General features: G+C 48.4%; 1 long non-coding RNA gene across 1 annotated transcript; it reads left to right on the top strand.

Annotated features, from left to right (window-relative positions):
• The first annotated feature begins 15,908 nt into the window (after positions 1-15,908).
• LOC103712880 (uncharacterized) lies at positions 15,909-20,001 on the top strand. Its single transcript, XR_015987209.2, has 4 exons — positions 15,909-16,254; positions 16,429-16,501; positions 16,791-16,826; positions 19,474-20,001. It is a non-coding gene; the product is annotated as an uncharacterized LOC103712880 (long non-coding RNA).
• The last annotated feature ends 3,134 nt before the right edge of the window (positions 20,002-23,135 follow it).

Raw genomic sequence — 23,135 nt, 5'->3', positions numbered from 1 at the left:
AGCAGAGAGGCATTTACATAAGCAAGCGTCATACACTTCCAAGGGCCATTCCCCTTCAACCCTGGATTCTGTCGGGATTGATTCCTACAAAGTTGAGTAAGTTCTTTCTTCCTTTATCCAATGGTCTTTTACCACATCCACCCTCCGTGATGATTTTTCCCGTTATTGAAGTTTGGATTTTCCCATTTTATTTGTATATGTATGAATACCTTCCTAAATATCGAATTTTGTATAAATATCCTCACAAAATTGATATTTGCATGTATATCCTCATAAAACACTTGTTTTGCTATTCTATTCCTTTTTAATTCTTGTTTTTCATATGTATCTACACCATCTAACGCCGTTAAAAGGTTAACGGTTTCAAATTAAATAAAAGATTCTTAATGCATAGATGTACAAAAAGAAATATTTATAAGGCAATCACGATGGAGGACAAAAAAATAATTTTAAAATTCTATTTTATTTTTAATTAAAATAAACATGATTTTTATTAACGGTGTTAGAAAAATAGTTATATTAGAGGCATTTATGTAACAGCAGTATTTTATGAGGGTATAAAAATAAATATAAATTTTAAGAAAGTATTTACGTAAATTTAAATTTTTAGATGGGCATTCATCCACACAAAAAAAGAAAAGAAAAAACTTCTTTAAGTTTTGACTGATTTAGGAGTGTTGGTATGGTTATTTTGCGGTTTTGGTCTGGACAACTCTATGTATGCATCCATCCGTATACGGTGCTTTCAAGATTTGGTATGGTTATTTTTATTTCTATAAGAAATATCATCCCTACAGTTTATGCATGCATCCGTAGGTGAGCTTTGCGGTATACTTGCGTCGGTGACTTATCCTGTTTTCCCAACACATCCGCTTGCAAACTTTCCGCCCGGACGTTCGTCTACTTATTAACGTACGGATGTAGATCCGTATAGGAATTTTGTGAATGTCTCCGCATGGGTCCATTTTTTGTGCTCGTATATCATGAGCGGATTCCTCACCGTTCGTTCAAGATCAGATTAATACCTAGAAGATTTTCATTAGTTACCATGGAAATCAAAATGTGCAAGATCCAGCGCCGCCTCAAAGGATGTCGGTTCCTCTCGATGGAACCAACGACGCCGTTGATCTCATCTTCCACCGTCAATCCGCACTGAAAATTGCCGTGGATGCGCCAAGACGCCTGTCCACCATTGATCTCGAATCCAACGGAGCACGCGCTTACCTTTTAATCCCAGAGAAGCCGGCTACAACGATGCAGACTTATGCAAAGTCGACAATGTCTAGAAAGTTAACTTTTAGTCCCTGGTTGAACCTTAAATTACTTAGAACTTTCCTGCTCAGAATATAATTGCTACGTAGCACTCTTGGAGACTAGGCTAGCCTGATTGGCTTTTGTTTAGGCTGCCGGGTGGCTTATCCCCTGTTTCTGATTTCATTAATCAATGAAATGCAAGGTGGTTCTTACCACATCACATAGGTACATCTTTTTTGAATTAGATGATTAAGCTGTTACCATTACTTTGACCTCGATCTAGGTTCATAACATGGATTGTTTACATCCTAATAGTGCTTTTTTGAGCAAGATGGTAGGAGAGGCTGTTGCACATTTCATTAGAGATGAGGTGGAAACACATCCATAAAACGAAACCACTACAGGAAAAGAGAGGTTAAAAAATATAGATAGATCGATGGAAATCCATGATTTTCATCAAAATGACCCATAGGAGCCCGTGTAAAAACCACAAATTAGAAGCAAGAGAGGAGTTTTCATCAAAGCACTCACCACCATTATCATAAGTCAGGAGTTTCCTGAAAGTTTTTGTACTAACTGCCCCTTTCCATTGTTTGTTCATGTAAATCCATGCGATTCAAACTTCTGCTAGTCAACTTCGTGACTTGCACGGTTCTAGCAGTCTTAAATCATGTGTTTGGGCCTAGGCCGACTGGCTTTTCCGGTCCATATTTCCAGTCCATTCGTTAAGACTTGTCCTGAAAATTTCTTTTGATTTTTTAGTTTTAGAATTAGCCTCTAACACCTAACCCAACTAATAAAAAACTGGACCTAGTCCACTTGACTGGTCCCGATATAAGAGTTGAAATAGGAGATGAAAAAAAATAGAGCCTTGTTCGACTAGGAGGAGGAGATAGAAAACAAAGATAGAGCCTTGTTCGACTGACTCCTCCTCCATCTTGATTTTCTACAGAAGCTAGGAACCATAGCCTCGATCGGCTATTTAATGACCCCCACACTCCCTTTTCGCCTCACCATCAACAAGTTTTGCTAATCACTATTGCTAGAGTATCATTACATCTTTCCTTCTTCTCTTGACTTCCGATGGTCTTGGCTTACGGTGCTCACCAAAAATTTCAGTTAAGGGTTCACCAAAGTCTTAAGTTCTAAGAGAGATTTTTGAAATTATTTAAACTTGTAGTTTGGTTTTGCTCGCAAGATAAATAAGAAACTGCATTTTCTAGAATTTTTATTTATACAATATTATTTTTTAATAAATAACTTTTTAATTGATTTATATGTGATTTATAAATTTTATGAGAAAGCATTTTAAATGAAAAATAGATATGCAACTCGGAGTAATATTTTTCGAACTATTGTCATATTAGTTACTAATCTTACATCGTATATGCATATTGTTACGGAGGAACTTAGCCACCATGCCCCACGTGACCGGCACGCGCGCCCAGGAAGACTACGGCAGCCCCTTGATCCAGCAATCCGACCCCGAGTCGGACATCTTCGTCTCCGCAGCCCGACCCCGAGTCGGCTGCCCCTTGATCCAGCAATCCGACCCCGAGTCGGACATCTTCGTCTCCGCAGCCCGACCCCGAGTCGGCTGCCCCTTGATCCAGCAATCCGACCCCGAGTCGGACATCTTCGTCTCCGCAGCCCGACCCCGAGTCGGACATCTCTCGACAACGACAGGCTATTCCCCAGAGGCACGCCGCAACCTCCTGCTCCACTACTCCCTGCAACGGTTGTATCTGGCGCTGCTCCACAATCCCCTGTAACAGCCGTACAAGGCGGAGCTCCACTACGCCCTGTCACGGCCGTACCCAGCGCTGCCCCACGACGCCCTGTAACGGCCGTGTCAGTGGCAGCTCCATCGTGCCCCACGATGACGAACCCCCCTGAAAGACCCCCCAGCCTGGTATATATGCGGCTGGGGGGAGAAGGGGGGTAAGCAAGAACTTCCAGAGCATTCTCCTACTTGCTACTATTATCTTTCCTTCTCCTCCAATCTCCTCTGACTTGATCGTCGGAGGGCCCCCACTACCCCAGTGGTGGTGCGAGGCTTGCTTGCAGGTTTCCCGGTGGAAAGTGGAGCGCAATCAACACCAACCAAGGCAACCCAAACGGAACCCCGTTCACACCGCTGTGCCAATCGTTCTCGGTTTGGACCACCAGCAACAGTTGGCGCTAGAAGGAGGGCCCCCACTACCCCAGTGGTGGTGCGAGGCTTGCTTGCAGGTTTCCCGGTGGAAAGTGGAGCGCAATCAACACCAACCAAGGCAACCCAACGGAACCCCGTTCACACCGCTGTGCCAATCATTCTCGGTTTGGACCACCAGCAACAGTTGGCGCTAGAGGAAGGGCCGAATCTCAGAGCGATCGTAATGGCACGGCGAGGTGGTCGTGGAGCTTCCAATGCCTCCGGTCGCGGGGCCTCTCGCGCCTTCGGCCGGGAGGCCGCTGCGTCTCCAACACATTCTCAGCAACACTCCACCGTTCCACCCCCCATTCAGATGGTCGAAGCCGCTCAGTTCGACCAGTTAGTCCAGCAGGTTCGCACCCTCGCGGAGGCAGTGCAGAACCTGCAGGGTGTGATGTCTCGGGCGCCGCAGCGGGCCCAGGAGCCGCTGCTCCCTGAGCGCTCACCTGTCCTCCTCAACCCGCGCTCCTTCCTCTCCCATGGGGAGGAGCGCCGGCGCGAGGAAGATTCTCGAGCACGGTCCATTCTGCCGGGACCTTCCCATCGGAGCTGCGCGGGGTACGAGAGGCGGGCCCGGGCGCGTTCCCAGACCCCCCAGTCCTCAAGGAACCCGCGCTCCAGTCGGTCCCCCTCTCGGTGCACCTTGTCTCCCACCCATCGGTCGCGCTCCCTGGACCGGCGGGTGGACGATCTCCACCGACAACTCCAGGTCCTGAAGGGCCACTCCAAAGATCCCTTCGCCGACTTGGAGATCTCCTCCCAGCCGGCGCTTGCCTCGAGGATCCTGCGGACCCCGAATCCGCCGGGGTTTAAAATGCCGGCGATCGAGCCCTATAACGGGGCGGCGGACCCGCGGGATCACGTCGAGAGTTTCAGGACCCTTATGCTCCTCCACGGAGCATCAGATCCTCTCCTCTGCAAGGCCTTCCCGGCGACCCTCCGTGGCCCGGCAAGGGCGTGGTTCGCCGGCTTGGAGGCTAACTCAATCCAGTCCTTCGACCAGTTTACTCGCCTCTTCATCACCCATTTCGCCGTCAGTAGCCGGCGGCGACTGGTCTCCGACTCCCTCTTTGATGTCCGGCAAAACGAGGGAGAAAGTTTGCGGGATTATCTTGCCCGCTTCAACAAGGCTACGCTGGAAGTCCGGAACCTGAGCCAGGAAGTGGCTCTTTCAGCCCTGAAGCGTGGCTTCCAAAAGGGCAGACTCACCTTCTCCCTGGACAAACGCCTGCCGCGGAGCTTCCCGGAGCTGTTGTCCCGGGCGAACCAGTATGCGGACGCCGAGGAGGCGGCCGCCCACCGGAGCAAGGAGGCCGCCGAGATCCCTCCAAAGCTCGGGAAGAAAAGGCGAAAAGAGGCACGCCAGAGGAGGAGCCCGACGCCTCAACGTCGGCGCAGGAGCCTGTCGCCGGCGAGGAACCACGGCGCCCTACGCCCTCGTTCTCCGCCCCGACGTTTCAACCGGTACACTCCTCTCCTGACTCCCCGGGCCCAGATCCTCATGGAAATCAAGGGGCGGGAGGACCTCCCGGTCCCGAGACAGATGAAGAAGATTCCTAGGAGGAGGCCCTCTCGGGCGTACTGTGAGTACCACCGGGACCACGGCCACGACACCGAAGACTGCTTCCAGCTTCGGGACGAGATCGAGGCTCTCATCCGCCGAGGGCGTCTCGGTCGATATGTGAACGACCGACGTCCCCCCGCAGACCCGCGTCCGGCCGATCCGGCCCCTCAGGAGCCTCGGGAGCAGAATCGACCCGTCGCGGACGTGATCCACACTATCACTGGGGGCTGCCCCCGGCCCGAGAGGAACGCAGGGGGCTTGACTGAAGCGTCAGGGACAGCCGTCGCGAAGAGGCAGAGGGTCGGTAATGTAATCACTTTTTGTGATGAAGATGTAAAGGGGGTTCAGACCCCCCACGATGACGCCATGGTGATCTCCCTCACTATGGCAAACTATGATGTAAGGCGTGTTCTTGTGGATAGTGGAAGCTCAGCTGATATTTTGTTTTACGAGGCCTTCCAAAAGATGAGCTTGTCCAGACAATTGTTGCACAAAACATCCACCCCCCTCATAGGATTCACTGGTGACGCTATCTCGGCCGAAGGTGTCGTTGAGCTGCCTGTGACTGCGGGCGTTGCACCCGCAGAAGCCACGGTGCGGCTCGGGTTCTTAGTCGTCCGTGTTCCCTCGGCCTACAACGCTATCCTCGGACGACCCGGACTGAACGCCCTTCGCGCGGTGGTCTCTACGTACCACTTGCTCATGCGGTTCCCCACGGCGGCCGGGATTGGAGAGGTCCGAGGTGACCAACCGACCGCAAGGCAATGTTTCCTAGCAACTCTCAAAGGGAAGAAGCCCGTAGAAGCCTTAAGCGTCGAGTCCCTCGACGCCAGAGACGAGGTGGCCTTGCGGCACGGGGAGCCGGCCGAGGGTGTGATCGAAGTTCCCCTCGAGGAAGGTCGCCCGGACAGGACGATCCGGGTCGGCGTCAATCTCGACCTGGGAGCTCGGGCCCGGTTGGTGGAATTCCTCCGAGCCAATGTCGATGTGTTTGCCTGGTCGGCGGCCGATGTACCTGGGATCGACCCGGAGGTCATTTCTCACGCCCTCAACGTCGACCCGACCCACCGACCGGTAAAACAGAAGAAGAGACACTGTGCCCCGGATCGGATCCGAGTGGTCGACCAGGAGGTAGACAAACTCTTGGAGGCAGGATTCATAAGGGAGGTCAGCTACCCCGAATGGCTGGCAAATGTCGTACTTGTCCGGAAGGCGAGCGGAAAGTGGAGGATGTGCGTCGACTACACCGACCTGAACAAGGCATGCCCCAAGGATAGCTTTCCGCTTCCGCGGATAGACCAACTGGTCGACGCGACTTCCGGATATCAGCTGCTGTCTTTCATGGACGCCTTCTCCGGCTACAACCAGATAATGATGGCTCCACAGGACGAGGAGAAAACTGCCTTTATAACAGACCGGGGGCTGTACTGTTACAAGGTAATGCCCTTCGGTCTGAAGAATGCTGGCGCCACTTACCAGCGCCTCGTCAACAAAATCTTCAAAGAGCAAATCGGCCGGAACATGGAGGTGTACGTGGACGATATGCTGGTGAAGAGCCGCCATGCAGACCAGCACATCGCGGATCTGGAGGAGACTTTCGCCACCTTGCGGAAGTTTCACATGAAGCTGAACCCAGCGAAGTGCGCCTTTGGCGCTTCGGCCGGGAGGTTCCTCGGTTTCATTGTCAACCAGCGGGGGATCGAAGCCAACCCGGACAAAATCAAGGCCATCCAAGATATGTCCCCTCCGACCAAAGTGAAGGAGGTTCAGGAGCTCGCTGGGAGGGTCGCCGCGCTCGGACGATTTGTGGCAAAATCGGCCGAACGCTGCCAACCTTTCTTCAAGGTGTTGAAACGCCCGAAAGACTTCCTCTGGACGGCCGAATGTCAAGCAGCATTCGACCAGCTCAAGGAATACTTGGCGTCTCCTCCCCTGCTGTCCAAGCCGCAAGAAGGGGAGATGCTCTACCTCTATCTGGCGGTCTCCCCAACCGCAGTCAGTGCGGTACTGGTTCGGAAAGAGGCAAAGCTCCAGAAGCCTGTGTACTACATCAGCCGGGTCCTACGGGATGCCGAGACGCGGTATACGAAGGCTGAAAAGATCGCCTTCGCGCTGCTGACCGCGACCAGGAGGCTTCGCCCCTATTTCCAGGCCCATTCTGTCACCCTCTTGACCGATCAACCGCTGCGGCAGATCCTCAGCAATCCAGAGAATGCGGGACGGCTGGTGAAGTGGGCAATAGAACTTGGTGAGTTCGACATCCGCTACCAGCCCCGACCCGCCATCAAGGCCCAGGCGCTCGCGGATTTCCTCGCTGAGTGCACGGTGCAGGAGGCGGAACCTAGGTCGCCGGAAACACCTAGCCTCGACCTCCCGATTTGGACGCTTCACATCGATGGGTCGTCGAACCCCGAAGGTGGAGGGGCCGGGCTGGTCCTTACCAGTCCAGATGGAGTGATAGCCGAGTATGCCTTGATGTTCGGATTTCCAGTGACCAACAACGAGGCGGAGTATGAGGCCCTAGTCACGGGACTCAAACTCACCAAGGAGCTCGGCATCCGGCGCCTGAAGGTCTTCACCGACTCCCAGCTGGTGGTCGGGCAGGTCCGTGGGGAGTTCGAAGCCCGGAACCCGACCATGCAGAATTACGTCCGGAAGGTGCAAGCACTCATTTCCGACCTCGGCAGTGTCGACATCCAGCAGGTCCCAAGAAGTGAAAATGCCAGGGCCGACAGGTTGTCCCGCTTAGTGAGCGCAGACGCGCACAACTTGTCGAGGGCGATCTACCTGGAGACCCTGGATGCCCCGAGCATCGGCGAGGCTGGAGCGGTGATGGCGATTGATCCGGAGCCGTCTTGGATGGACCCGCTTGTCGCCTACCTCGCCGAAGGGATCCTCCCTGAAGACGAAGATCAAGCTCGGCGACTTGTTATGAAGTCCGCCCACTACGTACTCTATGAAGGGAGGCTGTATCGGACCTCGTTCACCGCCCCCCTCTTAAAGTGCCTCCGCCCCTCGGAAGCGACCTACGTCCTCGGCGAAGTCCACGAAGGCGTTTGCGGATCACACTTGGGGGCTAGGTCCTTGGCGCACAAGATCATGAGGCAAGGCTATTATTGGCCTACCTTGTTGGAGGACTCAAAGGATCATGTACGGAAATGCGACGCCTGCCAGCGCCACGCCAACGTCCAGAGAGTCCCTTCTGTCCCCTTGGCACCAATCACTGCACCCTGGCCCTTCGCCCAGTGGGGAATGGATATCCTCGGACCATTCCCCGTCGCTTCAGCTCAGCGGAAATTTTTGATTGTGGCAATCGACTACTTCACCAAGTGGGTGGAGGCAGAGCCGCTGGCCATTATCACGGAGGCGCAAGTCCGGAAGTTCGTGAAGAAGAACATCATTGTCCGATTTGGGGTACCTCGGGTCCTCATCTCGGATAATGGTCGACAGTTCAAAAATGTATAACACTTTTCATTTCAATAATTTCTGGTTACAATGGCGTGCTCGTGTGATTACAAGGAATTCCCAGAGGGGAATTAGGGCGTAAAGAAAGTAAAGAAGAGGTGGAGACTCCGAGGAGCTGAAGATCTGGGATCCCGAAACCTCCATCCGAAGCGGCTGCAATCCCGCCGGGAGTGGGTGCTTCCAACCGGAGGCGCCATCGGCGTCTCACGAAGAAGACGAAGAGCCGGCGCGGATGAAGAAGAACTGGACGAAGGAGAAGTCCACACTGCTCCTACTCAGAGGCGCCATCCACGCCTCACGAAAAAGACGAGGAGCCGCCGCAGACGAAGCTCCCGCTGCCTCCAGGGGAACGCCACCTCCAAGGGATATTCCGGTCCTCCCCAGTGTTAGGGGAGAGAAGGAATACATGGGAGAAGAGTATATGGAGGCGCGGTCCCGGATCAAGCGCCTGGTGCGGAGCTCAATCGGGAGGCCGAACTTCAAGGAGGGGAGACGTGATCCCGGATGAAACGCCTAGAGCGGAGTTCCGTCGGGGAGAACCTCCTTGTTGATCCCAGATGAAACGGCTAGTTGGCGGAAGTCGCGAAGGGCGCGCCTCCCGTTCCTTCGATAGGGGTCTCTCAACCATGCGCCGGAGGCTTGGCAGGCTCCATCGCACCTGCACCTATATTTATAGCCAAACTGCGGCCCCCCGGTCGTTCCGCTGCGGGTGGCTCCAATAAATGCGGGCGCAGTGAATCCGGAGCCGATCCGGCTCTCGAGGCGTATCTTCCCGCGATTTCCTAAGCGTTATTCTCCTTAATCGCATTCTTTGTGCAGGACACTCCGGGTGGCCTGTACCCCCTAGGTCCACATATCTCCGCTCGCGCCCAGGCCGCATCCGCCTCGAAGAACGCGCGTATCGCGGCCGCTTAACTGACACTCCTCGCAAGCAGCAACTGGCGATCCGATTTCCCAGATAACCCCTCAATTAGCATTTAATGCCCATCTGGTGTTCCCCAGGCGACGCTTGGAGAGGAGGAGAAATACGATCGCAGCTGGCCACGGAGAAATTCCATCGGGCGGCAAGCGACAGGCGCATGACCAGCGAGCGGAATTTCCCGAGGCTCGGCCCTCGGATGCCAGGCTAACCCGATGATCATCCCGGGAGCAGACTAGCCTGAAGCCCCGACCGGTCGCCTCGGCTTGCGCCAGCCTTGGCCGACCAACGAACGGAATTTCCTGAGGCTTGACAACCCTCAGATGCCAGGCTAACCCGATGATCATCCCGGGAGCAGACTAGCCTGAAGCCCCGACCGGTCGCCTCGGCTTGCGCCAGCCTTGGCCGACCAACGAGCGGAATTTCCTGAGGCCTGACAACCCTCAGATGCCAGGCTAACCCGATGATCATCCCGGGAGCAGACTAGCCTGAAGCCCCGACCGGTCGCCTCGGCTTGCGCCAGCCTTGGCCGACCAACGAGCGGAATTTCCCGAGGCTCGGCCCTCGGATGCCAGGCTAACCCGATGATCATCCCGGGAGCAGACTAGCCTGAAGCCCCGACCGGTCGCCTCGGCTTGCGCCAGCCTTGACCGACCAACGAGCGGAATTTTTCGAGGCTCGGCCCTCGGATGCCAGGCTAACCCGATGATCATCCCGGGAGCAGACTAGCCTGAAGCCCCGACCGGTCGCCTCGGCTTGCGCCAGCCTTGGCCGACCAACGAGCGGAATTTCCTGAGGCCTGACAACCCTCAGATGCCAGGCTAACCCGATGATCATCCCGGGAGCAGACTAGCCTGAAGCCCCGACCGGTCGCCTCGGCTTGCGCCAGCCTTGGCCGACCAACGAGCGGAATCTCCCGAGGCACGGCCCTCGGATGCCAGGCTAACCCGATGATCATCCCGGGAGCAGACTAGCCTGAAGCCCCGACCGGTCGCCTCGGCTTGCGCCAGCCTTGGCCGACCAACGAGCGGAATTTCCTGAGGCCTAGCCCTCGGATGCCTGGCTTAGCGCCGGAAGAAGTTCCTGAGGCCTAACCCTCGGATGCCTGGCTTAGCGCCGGAAGAAGTTCCTGAGGCCTAACCCTCGGATGCCTGGCTTAGCGCCGGAAGAAGTTCCTGAGGCCAAACCCTCGGATGCCTGGTTTAGCGCCGGAAGAAGTTCCTGAGGCCTAACCCTCGGATGCCTGGCTTAGCGCCGGAAGAAGTTCCTGAGGCCTAACCCTCGGATGCCTGGCTTAGCGCCGGAAGAAGTTCCTGAGGCCAAACCCTCGGATGCCTGGCTTAGCGCCGGAAGAAGTTCCTGAGGCCTAACCCTCGGATGCCTGGCTTAGCGCCGGAAGAAGTTCCTGAGGCCTAACCCTCGGATGCCTGGCTTAGCGCCGGAAGAAGTTCCTGAGGCCAAACCCTCGGATGCCTGGCTTAGCGCCGGAAGAAGTTCCTGAGGCCTAACCCTCGGATGCCTGGCTTAGCGCCGGAAGAAGTTCCTGAGGCCTAACCCTCGGATGCCTGGCTTAGCGCCGGAGGAATTCCCTGAGGCCTAACCCTCAGATACCTGGCCTAGCGCCAGAAGAATTTCAAGAGTCGGGAGTCAGCGAGACGCTACCAAGAGTTAAAAAGAAGAAGGACGAAAGTGAAATGAAGAAACTCTATTTGTATTAACTTTCATTGTTTCAGGGCCGAGACCCATACAACTTGGCAAAACGCCAACACACAAAGAAAAGAACGAAAATACAGAAGGTCAGCTTGGAGGAACCCCCGGGTCGGGAACGCCGGCCACGTCCGCAGGGGGTAGGGAGACGGTTGGAGAAGCAGCAGGCAATGGCGCCGGAGGGGAGTCGAGAAGGGAGATCCCACTCAGGTCAATTTCGGGATACTTAGCCGACACCCTTGCCAGGCCTTCCTCGAAGCCTAAGACAAAGGAGTCGGACCCCGCGTCCGACATGTCACGGACGAACTCGTCAGACTGACGATAGGCCTGTACCGCCTCCGACATATCACGGGTGAACTCGGCGGACTGACGATAAGCCTGTATCGCCTGACGCCCGATCTCCGCACTCTTCTCGGCCAGCGCCGCCTCTGCCCGCTCCATAATCTGAGCCTTCGCCTCCAAGACCTTCGCCACAATCCGGTCGTCCGCCTCGGAGGAGACCCTCAGCAGATCAGCCTGAGCCTCCTTGTGCTTCGTCTCGGCAGCAATGCGAGCAGCCTCAGCCTCCTCCAGGCGCGAATGAAGCTCCCGGTCGCTCGCGCGGGACTTCTCCAAGGCCGACTCCAATTCGCCCAGCTTGGCTTCAAGAGACCGGGTTCGGTTGCGGGCGTTGTCGGCTGACCGCTGGGCCTTCTCCCACCTCTCCCGGTAGTCGGCAGCCTTCCGGGATTGCTTCTCGGCCCGCTCCTCCGCCTTCTTGATCTCGCCCTCGAGACCCGAGGCAACCTTGAGTTGCTCCTGAGCCTCCAACAGTTGCTTCTCGAGGGTGACGCCTCGGTGACGCCAGAGGACGCCTGGCTGCCGAAGGGTCGCTCGCGCCCCAAAGGCGAATCGACGCCATTAAGGAGGGATGTCCGCCGAAATCCTCAGACTGCCAGGTCAGCAACAACCGCCATACGCCATAAAGAAGGCGGGGAGCTCGAAGCGCGCGCGCCTCTCCGAGGGATGGCGGCAATCACGAAGCATCACTCCCTTCACCCGTTCCCCTTCTGGTTACAGGCTCGGAAGTGGGGGGCTACTGTTACGGAGGAACTTAGCCACCATGCCCCACGTGACCGGCACGCGCGCCCAGGAAGACTACGGCAGCCCCTTGATCCAGCAATCCGACCCCGAGTCGGCTGCCCCTTGATCCAGCAATCCGACCCCGAGTCGGACATCTTCGTCTCCGCAGCCCGACCCCGAGTCGGCTGCCCCTTGATCCAGCAATCCGACCCCGAGTCGGACATCTTCGTCTCCGCAGCCCGACCCCGAGTCGGCTGCCCCTTGATCCAGCAATCCGACCCCGAGTCGGACATCTTCGTCTCCGCAGCCCGACCCCGAGTCGGACATCTCTCGACAACGACAGGCTATTCCCCAGAGGCACGCCGCAACCTCCTGCTCCACTACTCCCTGCAACGGTTGTATCTGGCGCTGCTCCACGATCCCCTGTAACAGCCGTACAAGGCGGAGCTCCACTACGCCCTGTCACGGTCGTACCCAGCGCTGCCCCACAACGCCCTGTAACGGCCGTGTCAGTGGCAGCTCCATCGTGCCCCACGATGACGAACCCCCCTGAAAGACCCCCCAGCCTGGTATATATGCGGCTGGGGGGAGAAGGGGGGGTAAGCAAGAACTTCCAGAGCATTCTCCTACTTGCTACTATTATCTTTCCTTCTCCTCCAATCTCCTCTGACTTGATCGTCGGAGGGCCCCCACTACCCCAGTGGTGGTGCGAGGCTTGCTTGCAGGTTTCCCGGTGGAAAGTGGAGCGCAATCAACACCAACCAAGGCAACCCAAACGGAACCCCGTTCACACCGCTGTGCCAATCGTTCTCGGTTTAGACCACCAGCAACAGTTGGCGCTAGAAGGAGGGCCCCCACTACCCCAGTGGTGGTGCGAGGCTTGCTTGCAGGTTTCCCGGTGGAAAGTGGAGCGCACTCAACACCAACCAAGGCAACCCAAACGGAACCCCGTTCACACCGCTGTGCCAATCGTTCTCGGTTTGGACCACCAGCAACACATATTTTAATTGGATTATAATATACATGATATTTTATAAAAGTACTTTGACATGCATCAGATTTGAACTCTGAGCCTCACTATGTATTAAACCCCCCCAATTGGGGATTATAATTGGTATTTTGACTATTACTGAGCTTATTGATTCTATGTCTAGCTCCATCATAGGATATAAATGTAGTATTTTGACCCATTCTGTAAAATATAAGTGCAGTATTCTGACCCACTGCGCAAGATATAAGTACGGTTCTATTTCTGGCCTAACTACAAGGTATAAATGTGACTGTTAAGTTAAATGTGATTTATTTCGAATCGAATTTATGATTACATATATGAATATTTGAAAAATATGGATTTCAATGGATTGTGTTTTAAAATGGAATTAGTTATGTCTTTGCACTAATTCGTGGTGATTTGTGTTTTACGATTGTATCCTATATTGTTACATGAATTACCAAGTTGAATATTTATTACTTACTCGGTTGTCAAGCTCATTATCCCTTTTTTTTGACATATTTGAGAACTAAGATGGCGCAGGGTTATGATCGAGAGAGTGACTACAGGCTGAATTTGATATCTTTAATTTATAATAGGATTTGACTAGAGTTTGATATAAGATTTTTTAAATATTATTCGGTTGTATGAGACATTAAAATTTGATTCTAGTTATTTAAATTAAAATTTATATAGTAATTATTTAAATTTATTTTGTTATTTGTTATGATATCTTGATAAGATGTCTTGTATGCTTGTAGGGAGAATTTTCTTGAGTGCACGGTGGTTGCCATAATTCTATGCTCACAATCTCAGATCGGAGGCATGATAAAGTACATAACAGATAAAATAGACTGTTTAGTATGGTAGCTAGGATATAGATGTGACGAATTTATGCTGTTGTATGTAGGGCTGACACGCAGATGTAAATCATGCTTAGAACAAATAACAAAGAAAATCCTTGTAACTATCCTCAATTCTCATTTTTCTCATGCCAGTAAGATGATGAGAAGATTAGCATGGTTATATCTCAAGTAATATACGTTTTCCATTTTCTTGTGTAAAAGAATATTGGATTCAACAACAAATACACAATTCGCGAACTCTTCTATTTTGAATCTTTTGTTGAACTTGTCATAAGGAGAGAGAGCTTATTCTGCCGGTGCAGTTGAGGATGGCTGAAGATCCTGATGCTGTCCTTTTACGAGGTTGGAGAGTCTCTAGCCAAATGAAGTCACCGTCCTAAAGCCCGGAACTCATGCCTTCAGCCTATACCATTGAAGCCATGCGCGCAAACTCCATTGGGGATACAACCCAGAAGCTTAAGGAGATTGAGGAGCAAATTTTTGAAAAGAGAGATGATTTTCAGAAGTTTGAGGCCAAGTAAGAAGTAGAAGAAACCTTTTCCCCTCTACTTGTTCAGCATCAGCTGTACCATCGTAGTTCCTACTTCCCCCTGCCAAATCTCTTCATATTGTTAGCGTATTTATCTAACCAGTGTTCTCAGATTTGTTACGTCAGTGTACTAATGGGTTGAGGCATCTAAATAACCCCCGTTTAGTCGCATCAAGAAAATAAAATAAAATAAAAAACAGAGAACCTGTTTGGATGAATTTAACTACAGAACTACTTTCCAACTTCTAAAATCTCTTCCTACAGTAATTATATTTCTATTTTTCCGGATCAGCAGAAAAACTATTTTCCTTGTTATTTTCATAATTAGCAATTCATTGGGCCTTGTATCAAAGCCAGTATAATTATGATGGCGGGCAACTACTGCTTCGAGACATGCAAGCTCTCGAGAGGGTGTGGCTCATTCCGGGCCACTCATGTATATCAAAAGGCCAACACTATTGTTGTGTGGGTCACTTCCTATATTGTTCATCATTGAGAAGGGATCTTTTGGAAAAACCATGCATCTGTTCCTTTCTCTCTATTGATGCACGATTAATATGAGCCACCATTATATATATATAAACAAAATTAATGAGCCCTATCCTATTTCTTTTTTCCTTGTTCAAAGAACAAGATGGTTTTGAGTTGGATTCACCGGTGATGGCTCGGGACATCTGGAATGCCCCCTTCGCTACCATAGCGCCCAGGTTTGTTCTTGTTTCTTGGGAGCCCCCACCCCCTGGCCATCTTAAGGTGAATTTCGATGCGAGTATGCCTGCCAGTGGAGATTGGGCAGGAGTGGCTTTTGTGATCAGAGACCACGGCGCTAGGCTGATTGCTGCTGGGGGATATCGCTCCTCTGAGGCCTCGGCATTCGGGGTGGAGCTCAGGGCTGTATGGATGGAATTATCCCATATGAGATATGTGCTGGGGGCGGACGGGATCATTCTGGGGACTCGGCTGTCTTGATTAATCGCCTTCAGGTGGAGAGGTGGGAGGTGGTGGAGCACCCACTTTTTTGTGACATGCGACGGATGCTACGGGATTGCCGGGCTGTTCAGGTCAGACATGTCTTTCGGGAAGCGAACCGAGCTGCTGATTGGGTCGCCTCCTTCGCTGCGCAGCATTCAGGAGAGTTTCTATGGACCCAGGAGGTTCTAGTTCCGACTGACTTTACTAGTATTCTTGTTAGTGATGTAGCTGGATGTGCTCGTGTGAGAGCTGCTTGAGCAGCTGAACCACCAAAAAAAAAAAAAAAAAGGAACAAGATGGTGCACATGCAAGGCCCTTTCTTCCTGATCACCCAAACCGACCCAGTGGGTCCGCCCGGGCAAGGCCCAAATGGGCCGGAAGGGTGGACGGGGGAACTCCCAGCCCGATTCGTATACGTCCCCGAGTAGGGGGAACCGGGAAGGGGCTCCGACCCCGACTCGGACGCCGCCTCCTCTACTCGCAAGAGATTTCCCCGGCGTTCTTCGTCTTCTTCCCACGATAAGCCACCACGCTGGCGCCACCTGAAAGCCACCTCCGTCGCTTCTCCCTCCCTCTTTCTCTCTCTCCAGAACCAGCCATCCCTTCCCTTGCGTTCTCTCTCTTGGTTCTTGGTGGGGGAAGGAGGGGTTAAGCCCAACCGAGGGGATGTCCACTCCGAGGGATCAGACTACAGCTAGGGTTGGGAGACCTTAGCTTATTGTTTTCTCGGGGTTGGGCACTTGACCGGGAGTCTTAGACAGTCTCATTCAATCTTCACATCACCATGCTTTCTCTCTCTATTCATTCGCCTCACCCTCTCTTCTTTCTTCTTTATTTCCCACACAATTCCCCTAATTTTGCTCATGCTTTTCCCTCGCTAATTTTGTGGGTAATTGAATTTGTAGTGGAGATGAGCTACGATGTGGCAAGAAGAAGGCTAGCTTGGGACCTTGATATTCGCTCGGGCTTCTAATTGAAGTAAACCCTAAACTCGTCTTATTTTAATATGTACAAATAGTTGGATTTATGGTAGATTAGAGAAACTCTAGGTTTAGAGCCGGTCTTGGGAGTCAATACTCAGGGTTAGAGATGTATAATGACGCTTAGAAAAGTTTAATTGAGTTGGACGAGGTAAAATAAGCAATTATCCTATTGGGATTCTAGGATGTTGATAGCTGCCCCTGTTTTCATAAAATAATTAATTTTTTATGGTTTGCTAGACATCAATATCAGTTCAATTTATTATAATTAGGTGTTATTCACTCAGGTTTCACAGCTTGATTTGGTGTGGAGCATATCTGAGGTAGGTATCCCTGCCGCATGCCTTCTTTTATTTTTAGTATGGTTCTTTACATTGTAATTGTACTTATCCACTGTAAAGAATATGATTGCTTATAATTCCCTCGTACGAATATGATTTCTTACCTTGCATGGTTTGGTTTAGGATCATGTTGAAATTCTGGTGTTTTGGAAATTATGGATATGAACTCTCTTAATGAAGTTTTATTTAAAATTATGAATTAAACCTTGTCATGCATGAAAAATTAAGATGATTTTGCCTAAGATGTGAATTACCATGCTTGAATTGATTTTGCCATTTTGGGTTTAGGATCAAGTTACACCTATTGTAACTCTTATACAATTGCATCTTTTCTTGAATTAGATGATGGAAAATCTCATATCAATGATCTGAGCTATTAGATATGATCTACTATCTATAAACTACTTGTATACCAGAAGATCATGTGATTTGGAGACTCCTAGTCCGTGCATCAAGAAGTCAAAAATTTTCGTGTTATATAAACTATCCAATTTTTTAGCACTTGATGGATGGGCTAGGGATCTCCAGATCATATGATTTTTTATGTGTAAACAAGTAATTTAGCTGCAGTGAATTATATCCAACAGCTCGGATTATCGACATGGGATCTCTATCCTCCAATTCAAAAAGGTATAACTTTGTAAGAGTTACACCAAAGTGTAACTTAAACCTAATCCTTGATTTTGAGCTTTGGACTAGCCACATATTATTGATGCCTCGTCATGGGCTAGAAATGTGACCTTATCAGTGCCTCATCACAAGCTATAAATGCAATATCGATGCTGGTCATGGTTGGAAGCATAACAATATCAGTGTCTCATTATAGGCTGGAAAATGGCAATATCCTTGTTCCATACATGCTCAATCCAAAGATAGGGATAGCTTGTGATCTTTTATTCCAAACTAGATTATTTTATTGGTTGGGAACTGTGCCATGGAATTGTGGAATGATAATTAATTTGTATAACTAAAATTATGAATTCTGCATGCATATTGTACAAGGATAATTATGGTTATTTTGGAATGTTTATGAAAGTTTTTAATTAATTATGTATATGGCACGAGTATTTTATGATAAATATATTTTTATTTTTCTTGTGTCTATATTACGATTTATGTTCATATTATCTACTTCATAGATATGATGTATGCGTGTGTCATGAGATACTACCCTCTCTTAATGGTTTTCATAGGAGCAGGACAGTTATAGCTACTTTGAAATTGCTCATTGTGCGAGATATGAGGAGATTAGCATAATTGAATTCTAGTAAAATTTTTAGATTTTATTTGTTATCTTCGAGGTTTTGAGCTTGGATGATTTAATTTACCAGTTTATATTCTTGGACACAGATGTCAATAATGGAAATTGTTACCATAGGTTTATAGTTAGAGTATTAAATTTATGTTTAAGGACTCAGTTATTTTTAAATTAAAATCACAATATATTCTAATGGTTAAAGATAGTGCTTATATCATCTGCAATATTGTAAGCTCTTGTATTGGTTATGAGGCGTTGCATATAATAGGGTCATGTCTTGTGGGATACGTGGCCGAGTTGCATGCACAACTTGTATGGTGGATTTGAGGCATGATAGTAATATAGTTTGGTTTAACAAAATGACCATTATGCTGATATAGAAGTTACTATATGTAACATTTACAGATGGCTCCCATTTTGTTATGTGGGTAACTAATAGCCACCATTTTATTCCCAAATAAACCATCCAGAGCTGAACTGGATAAACAATGGCCATTATTCTTTTTATTGAGAGAAAAAGCTAGGTGCTGACCCCCTATTTATTAAAAATCAACAATAACAAGAGTTACAGTTAACTATGGTATGCAAAAAAACATAAAAAGAGAGTAGGAACCTACAGATTGCATTAGAGTCCATACTTACGGTTGCAGCAAGTTGTAACTGGTGATGACTTACGTGTTACCAAACGTTGACCAAACACTCAGCAGCTGTAAGGCCTTCATTGTTGTATCTTCTCAGCTAGAAGATATGTTAGAAGAATAGTCAAGCATTTCTTTCTTTCCAAAATGTCCACCAAACTGCACAAATAAGCTGATCCAAGCTGGTTTCCACCCTTTAGAGATCCTGTTCATTCTCCATGGAGTCCAAAGAGATTGCAGCGAAGGTATTCTGGCACTGATATTAAGAGATTGAAGAATGGTTTTGGAGCAATGGTGACAGTTTTGAAGTGCCACTTATTGAGGATATCAGTGTTATTGAAACCTTGTAGGGTTATCATAAAGCTATTAATAATGAAACTAGCAATGCTATCATTCTGTAATTACCATACTTTACGAAAATGATACTGGTCTCACTGGTAACGAGTTTAACTTGATCTAGCTTTATTATCACTCATCTTAGTTAAGTTGCATGCTTCCTTCTCTGTCATCATATGGGTTACCATATATGATGCATATTTTGCCCTAGTAGTTTTTCTCATCCTCCTTAGCATTTGGCCATTTCCTTTGCAATGTCGTATGTTCGTTGGGGAAAGGGTCATTCTCTGGTCCCCAATCACCTTTCATTTATGCTTTTGACCTGCATTATGCAAGCTCTCTTTGACCTGTATCATGTTAACCCTTTCCTTTCAATGTTGTGATAATTTATATGAAGGTTGATGAGTTGCTGAACCAATGAGATGGTATACAATTCTCATTTAGTACCACGCAAGATGTAACCAAAACTGGTTCCAGAAGTTGTGACAGGAGTCTCAATTGAGGGAATCAGGATCAAGATTTCAGCAAGTAGTGAGATGGTTGCTCTCAGCTGGAATTAGTCAGATAAAATGGCACAAATAAATCCTTTTAAGCAATGAGAGGGACGAGATGGAGGGTTTATCTTTAAGCGTACACTCCATCCATGCTTTCATCCATGGAGGACTTATCCTACAGCAGTTCTTAATGAATTGTCTCCAGTCTCTTCTAAGTTCCTTTAATTTTTCTTCTCAACAAAAAAGAAAGTTTTTTTTTTCTTTTCACTTTTGGTCCTTCATGGTTTCAAGTCTGTTTTTGTATGCCATCTGAGGTCATGGTGGGTTTACAATTGCATTGAACAGCTGTATGATCACTGAGGAACCTAACAAGAATGATCTGTTCTTGGCACAGTGATGCTCTATATCTCATAAGTCTTTCTTCAGGTTTATCAGAGGTCTCCCATCATTACTATGTCTAATTGAATGAAGCTTGGGCTCACAGTTGCTTTCATTAGCTGCATGCATGCTGAGAAATAATAGAAGTGAAAACTTCTGATTCCTGCTCAAACCTTTCAAGCATATGTACCAGGAGGCTATCAGTGTGTGATTCTCATGGATGCACAAATACTACTTGCACCTTACCGTGTCTTCATGCTAGCAATGCAAAGACGTAGGAGTATGTTTGTGGTGATTTTTTGTCATGGTGATAAAAGAGCCTCAGTACTTCCTTTTAACGAATGCTACCCTACTGGTGCTCTGTTAAGAGAGACATGGTTCGTCTTATGTAATAGGGAGTGCATTTATTAGGTCCCGGTAGACAACGTGGGAGGGATGATTAAGATTTTTTTCACAAATTTTCTTCTTTAATTATTAGTATATGGAAGACTTCACTTCTGGAGTCCAGCTTTGCATGACCAACTTGATGGATTCTTATTATGTACTTAATAAATAATAAATTTACATCGAACATATTTAAGTAAAGAAGAGTGCCACTCATCCTATACATCGAGTTCGTACTATTGTTGAAGTTGTTTCTGGGAACAAGATGTAACCATGAAGTTAGATCGAAATATAAATGAAACAAACGGCAGGAGATCCTTTCGCTGTCTCCAATTTCCTTGAACTACCCCCAGGTGAATAGCTTTAGCTCAGTTCCATCGTAGTATGAGCTTAGCTTGAGCAAGCTGAGCTTTCTCAGGGTTGGGTAGTCCAAATCAGTTTCTGACGGCGAAAAAGAGCAAAGAAATTTAAGAACAAAATCGCAAGGTCAGGCAAGTAGAGTTGTTTGCCGGCGTCAGACCGAACGAAACCAATAAAGGTGAAACATTAGCATCCAAATTCTTAGCTAAAGCGAAGAACATTGGTGAAGGTACTTGCTGAAACTAAAAAGCGCCTAACCTTTTTTATGTGATCAAATCACGAAGTGCCCATCATGATGGACTTCTATAATGACTTGCATGTGATGGCATCCTTTGCTGCAATAGCATTCTCCCTTATAATAACTAGTAACTAGTACTTTGGTTTGGGTGCTCAATTCCCTCCGCTTAGAGAGGTGTTTTCCTTCTTGGCTCCACTTGATAGGTGAGTGGTGGTTGGGCTGGTGTGCCCACAACATCTCTTGAGTGTTCGACACATTGCCAGCAATGATTCGAAAGAGGGGCATCGACCCTTTGCTCCCAATTAGTCCCCCAAAAGCATGGTGACGCTACACGCCTCTCCAAACGAATAAGAAAAGAAACCTCTTTTCCTAAATGCGAGCTGCTGTAAGTGCATCATATATCATATAAATTGGAAGTGGGAACCTCTTTCCAAGCTCAAGTTTGCCCCATTTCCAAGTTTGGGGAATCACCAACCTACTCTTTCTATTGTTCAGTCCTAAATTCCCATCCACATTTGTATTGGTTTCCTCTGTTTTTTTTCTCATCCTCCACCTTTGGATGGCATCTCATCTGCCCCTCTGACCCGTTTGGAGTGCTTTTGGAAACCTTAAACTATGGCTATAGGAGGGCTTGCGCGTAAGCTACTGTTGCAACTGCCAGCTTTCGGCACCTACGGCTACGTGTGGGAACCTATGTAGGGATAGTGGGTGGCTGCACACTTAATCACCCTCCAATTGGGATAAGGGTGGCAATAATAAGAGGCTTTAAAAGATTATTAGAAAAATTTTGCATATCTTGCCTTTTGGGATTTGTTTTTAGCTCGACATCTTGGGGATAGCGACACATGGCTCCTAGGCACCTTTGAGTTTCTTTATTCACAACGAAAACATATCCCCTTGGTAGGGATGGAATTATTTAGTTGGTTGCGGAGTCTAATGGCACTAATAATTACTTTATTGCTTGGCTCCAGTTTGGGTAGATTGGCACTTCCAGGGGAAAGTTAATTGGTTTGGTAAGAATAAGGTCAGATGTCAGTTCTTTTTCAGTTCAAGTGTGCCAAAGTTTGTTTATGCTTATTTCTCTCTCTCTCTCTCTCTCTCTCTCTCTCTCTCTATATATATATATATATATATATATATATATATATATATATATATATATATAGATGAGAAATGATATGGGACAAATTTTATAAATAATCCAGAATAAAAATGTAAAATGTTGCCAAGTTGTTGCTTACTAAATTTTGGTTGGAGTATCAAGTGTAGATTTTTTTGCAGCGGACAAGGTAGTTTAGGCTAGATAACTTTGTCACGCTTACCACTAAGTAGTTATGATCCTGTACTATATGAAAACAGAGTAAGGTAATGCTACTTAAGGACCAAATAGGTAGCCTCCTCTATAGAGATGGCTACCTATCCTGGAAACCAGTAGGCTATAGGCATTTATTTGCTACCAGTCAAATCAAATTTGGCTTTTAGTTTGGCATCTATTTGCCATCTCTCAAGGAGATGAGAGCATCCTGTCTCTAAAGCTTATATAGATCCAACCTAAGGAATTCATGACAGTAGAAGAAAAACCTCGAGCAAATTGGTGCCGGATGAAGAATTTGTGATCAAGAAAATTCACTCACAAGTAGCAGTATGAAATTGGTTAGGAAGGAGAAAAGAAAGTTACTGTGATGGAGAATCAGGTTTGAATATAAGGATGAGAAAGAGAGCTAATGTTCTACTATTATCCCCACACCAAGATGTGTTGCAATTGAATGGACCAAGTCATCTGCTAAACTCTTATTTTGACAGATGTTTCTCATCTGCTAAAAACTTAAATCAGATTACCAGAAGTCTTGACCCCATTAAAGAGCACCAATGTGAATAACTGGTTCAGCAGAACTTTATCTACAATATATATATATAATTAACCTGAAAGAAGAAGGGAGGGGATGTCCTACCCGCAGCTATACTAATAAAGTTTAAAAGGAAGGCTAAGAATACATTACAGGAGGGGAAATTCCGGTTACATGAAGGTGGGTGATAGGTCGAGCATCTCCCTCACTTTTGGTCTACAAGACCTATTTCCTTGAAATTTCATAGCCCAATCAAAGCATCGTCCATGGTTTTCAGTTAATAGCCTAATCAATAATCAAATATATTCCATAGACTAGTTTCAACGATGAACAAGTCGCAAATACTTCTTTTTCTTCT

Source organism: Phoenix dactylifera, chromosome 5, assembly GCF_051530095.1.
Source record: "Phoenix dactylifera cultivar Ajwa chromosome 5, Ajwa_hap1_PhDact_Kaust_v1.1, whole genome shotgun sequence".
In the NCBI taxonomy this organism is placed as follows: Eukaryota; Viridiplantae; Streptophyta; class Magnoliopsida; order Arecales; family Arecaceae; genus Phoenix; species Phoenix dactylifera.
Note: the sequence above shows the minus strand (reverse complement) of the source record. Positions and strands in the feature narration are given on the sequence as shown.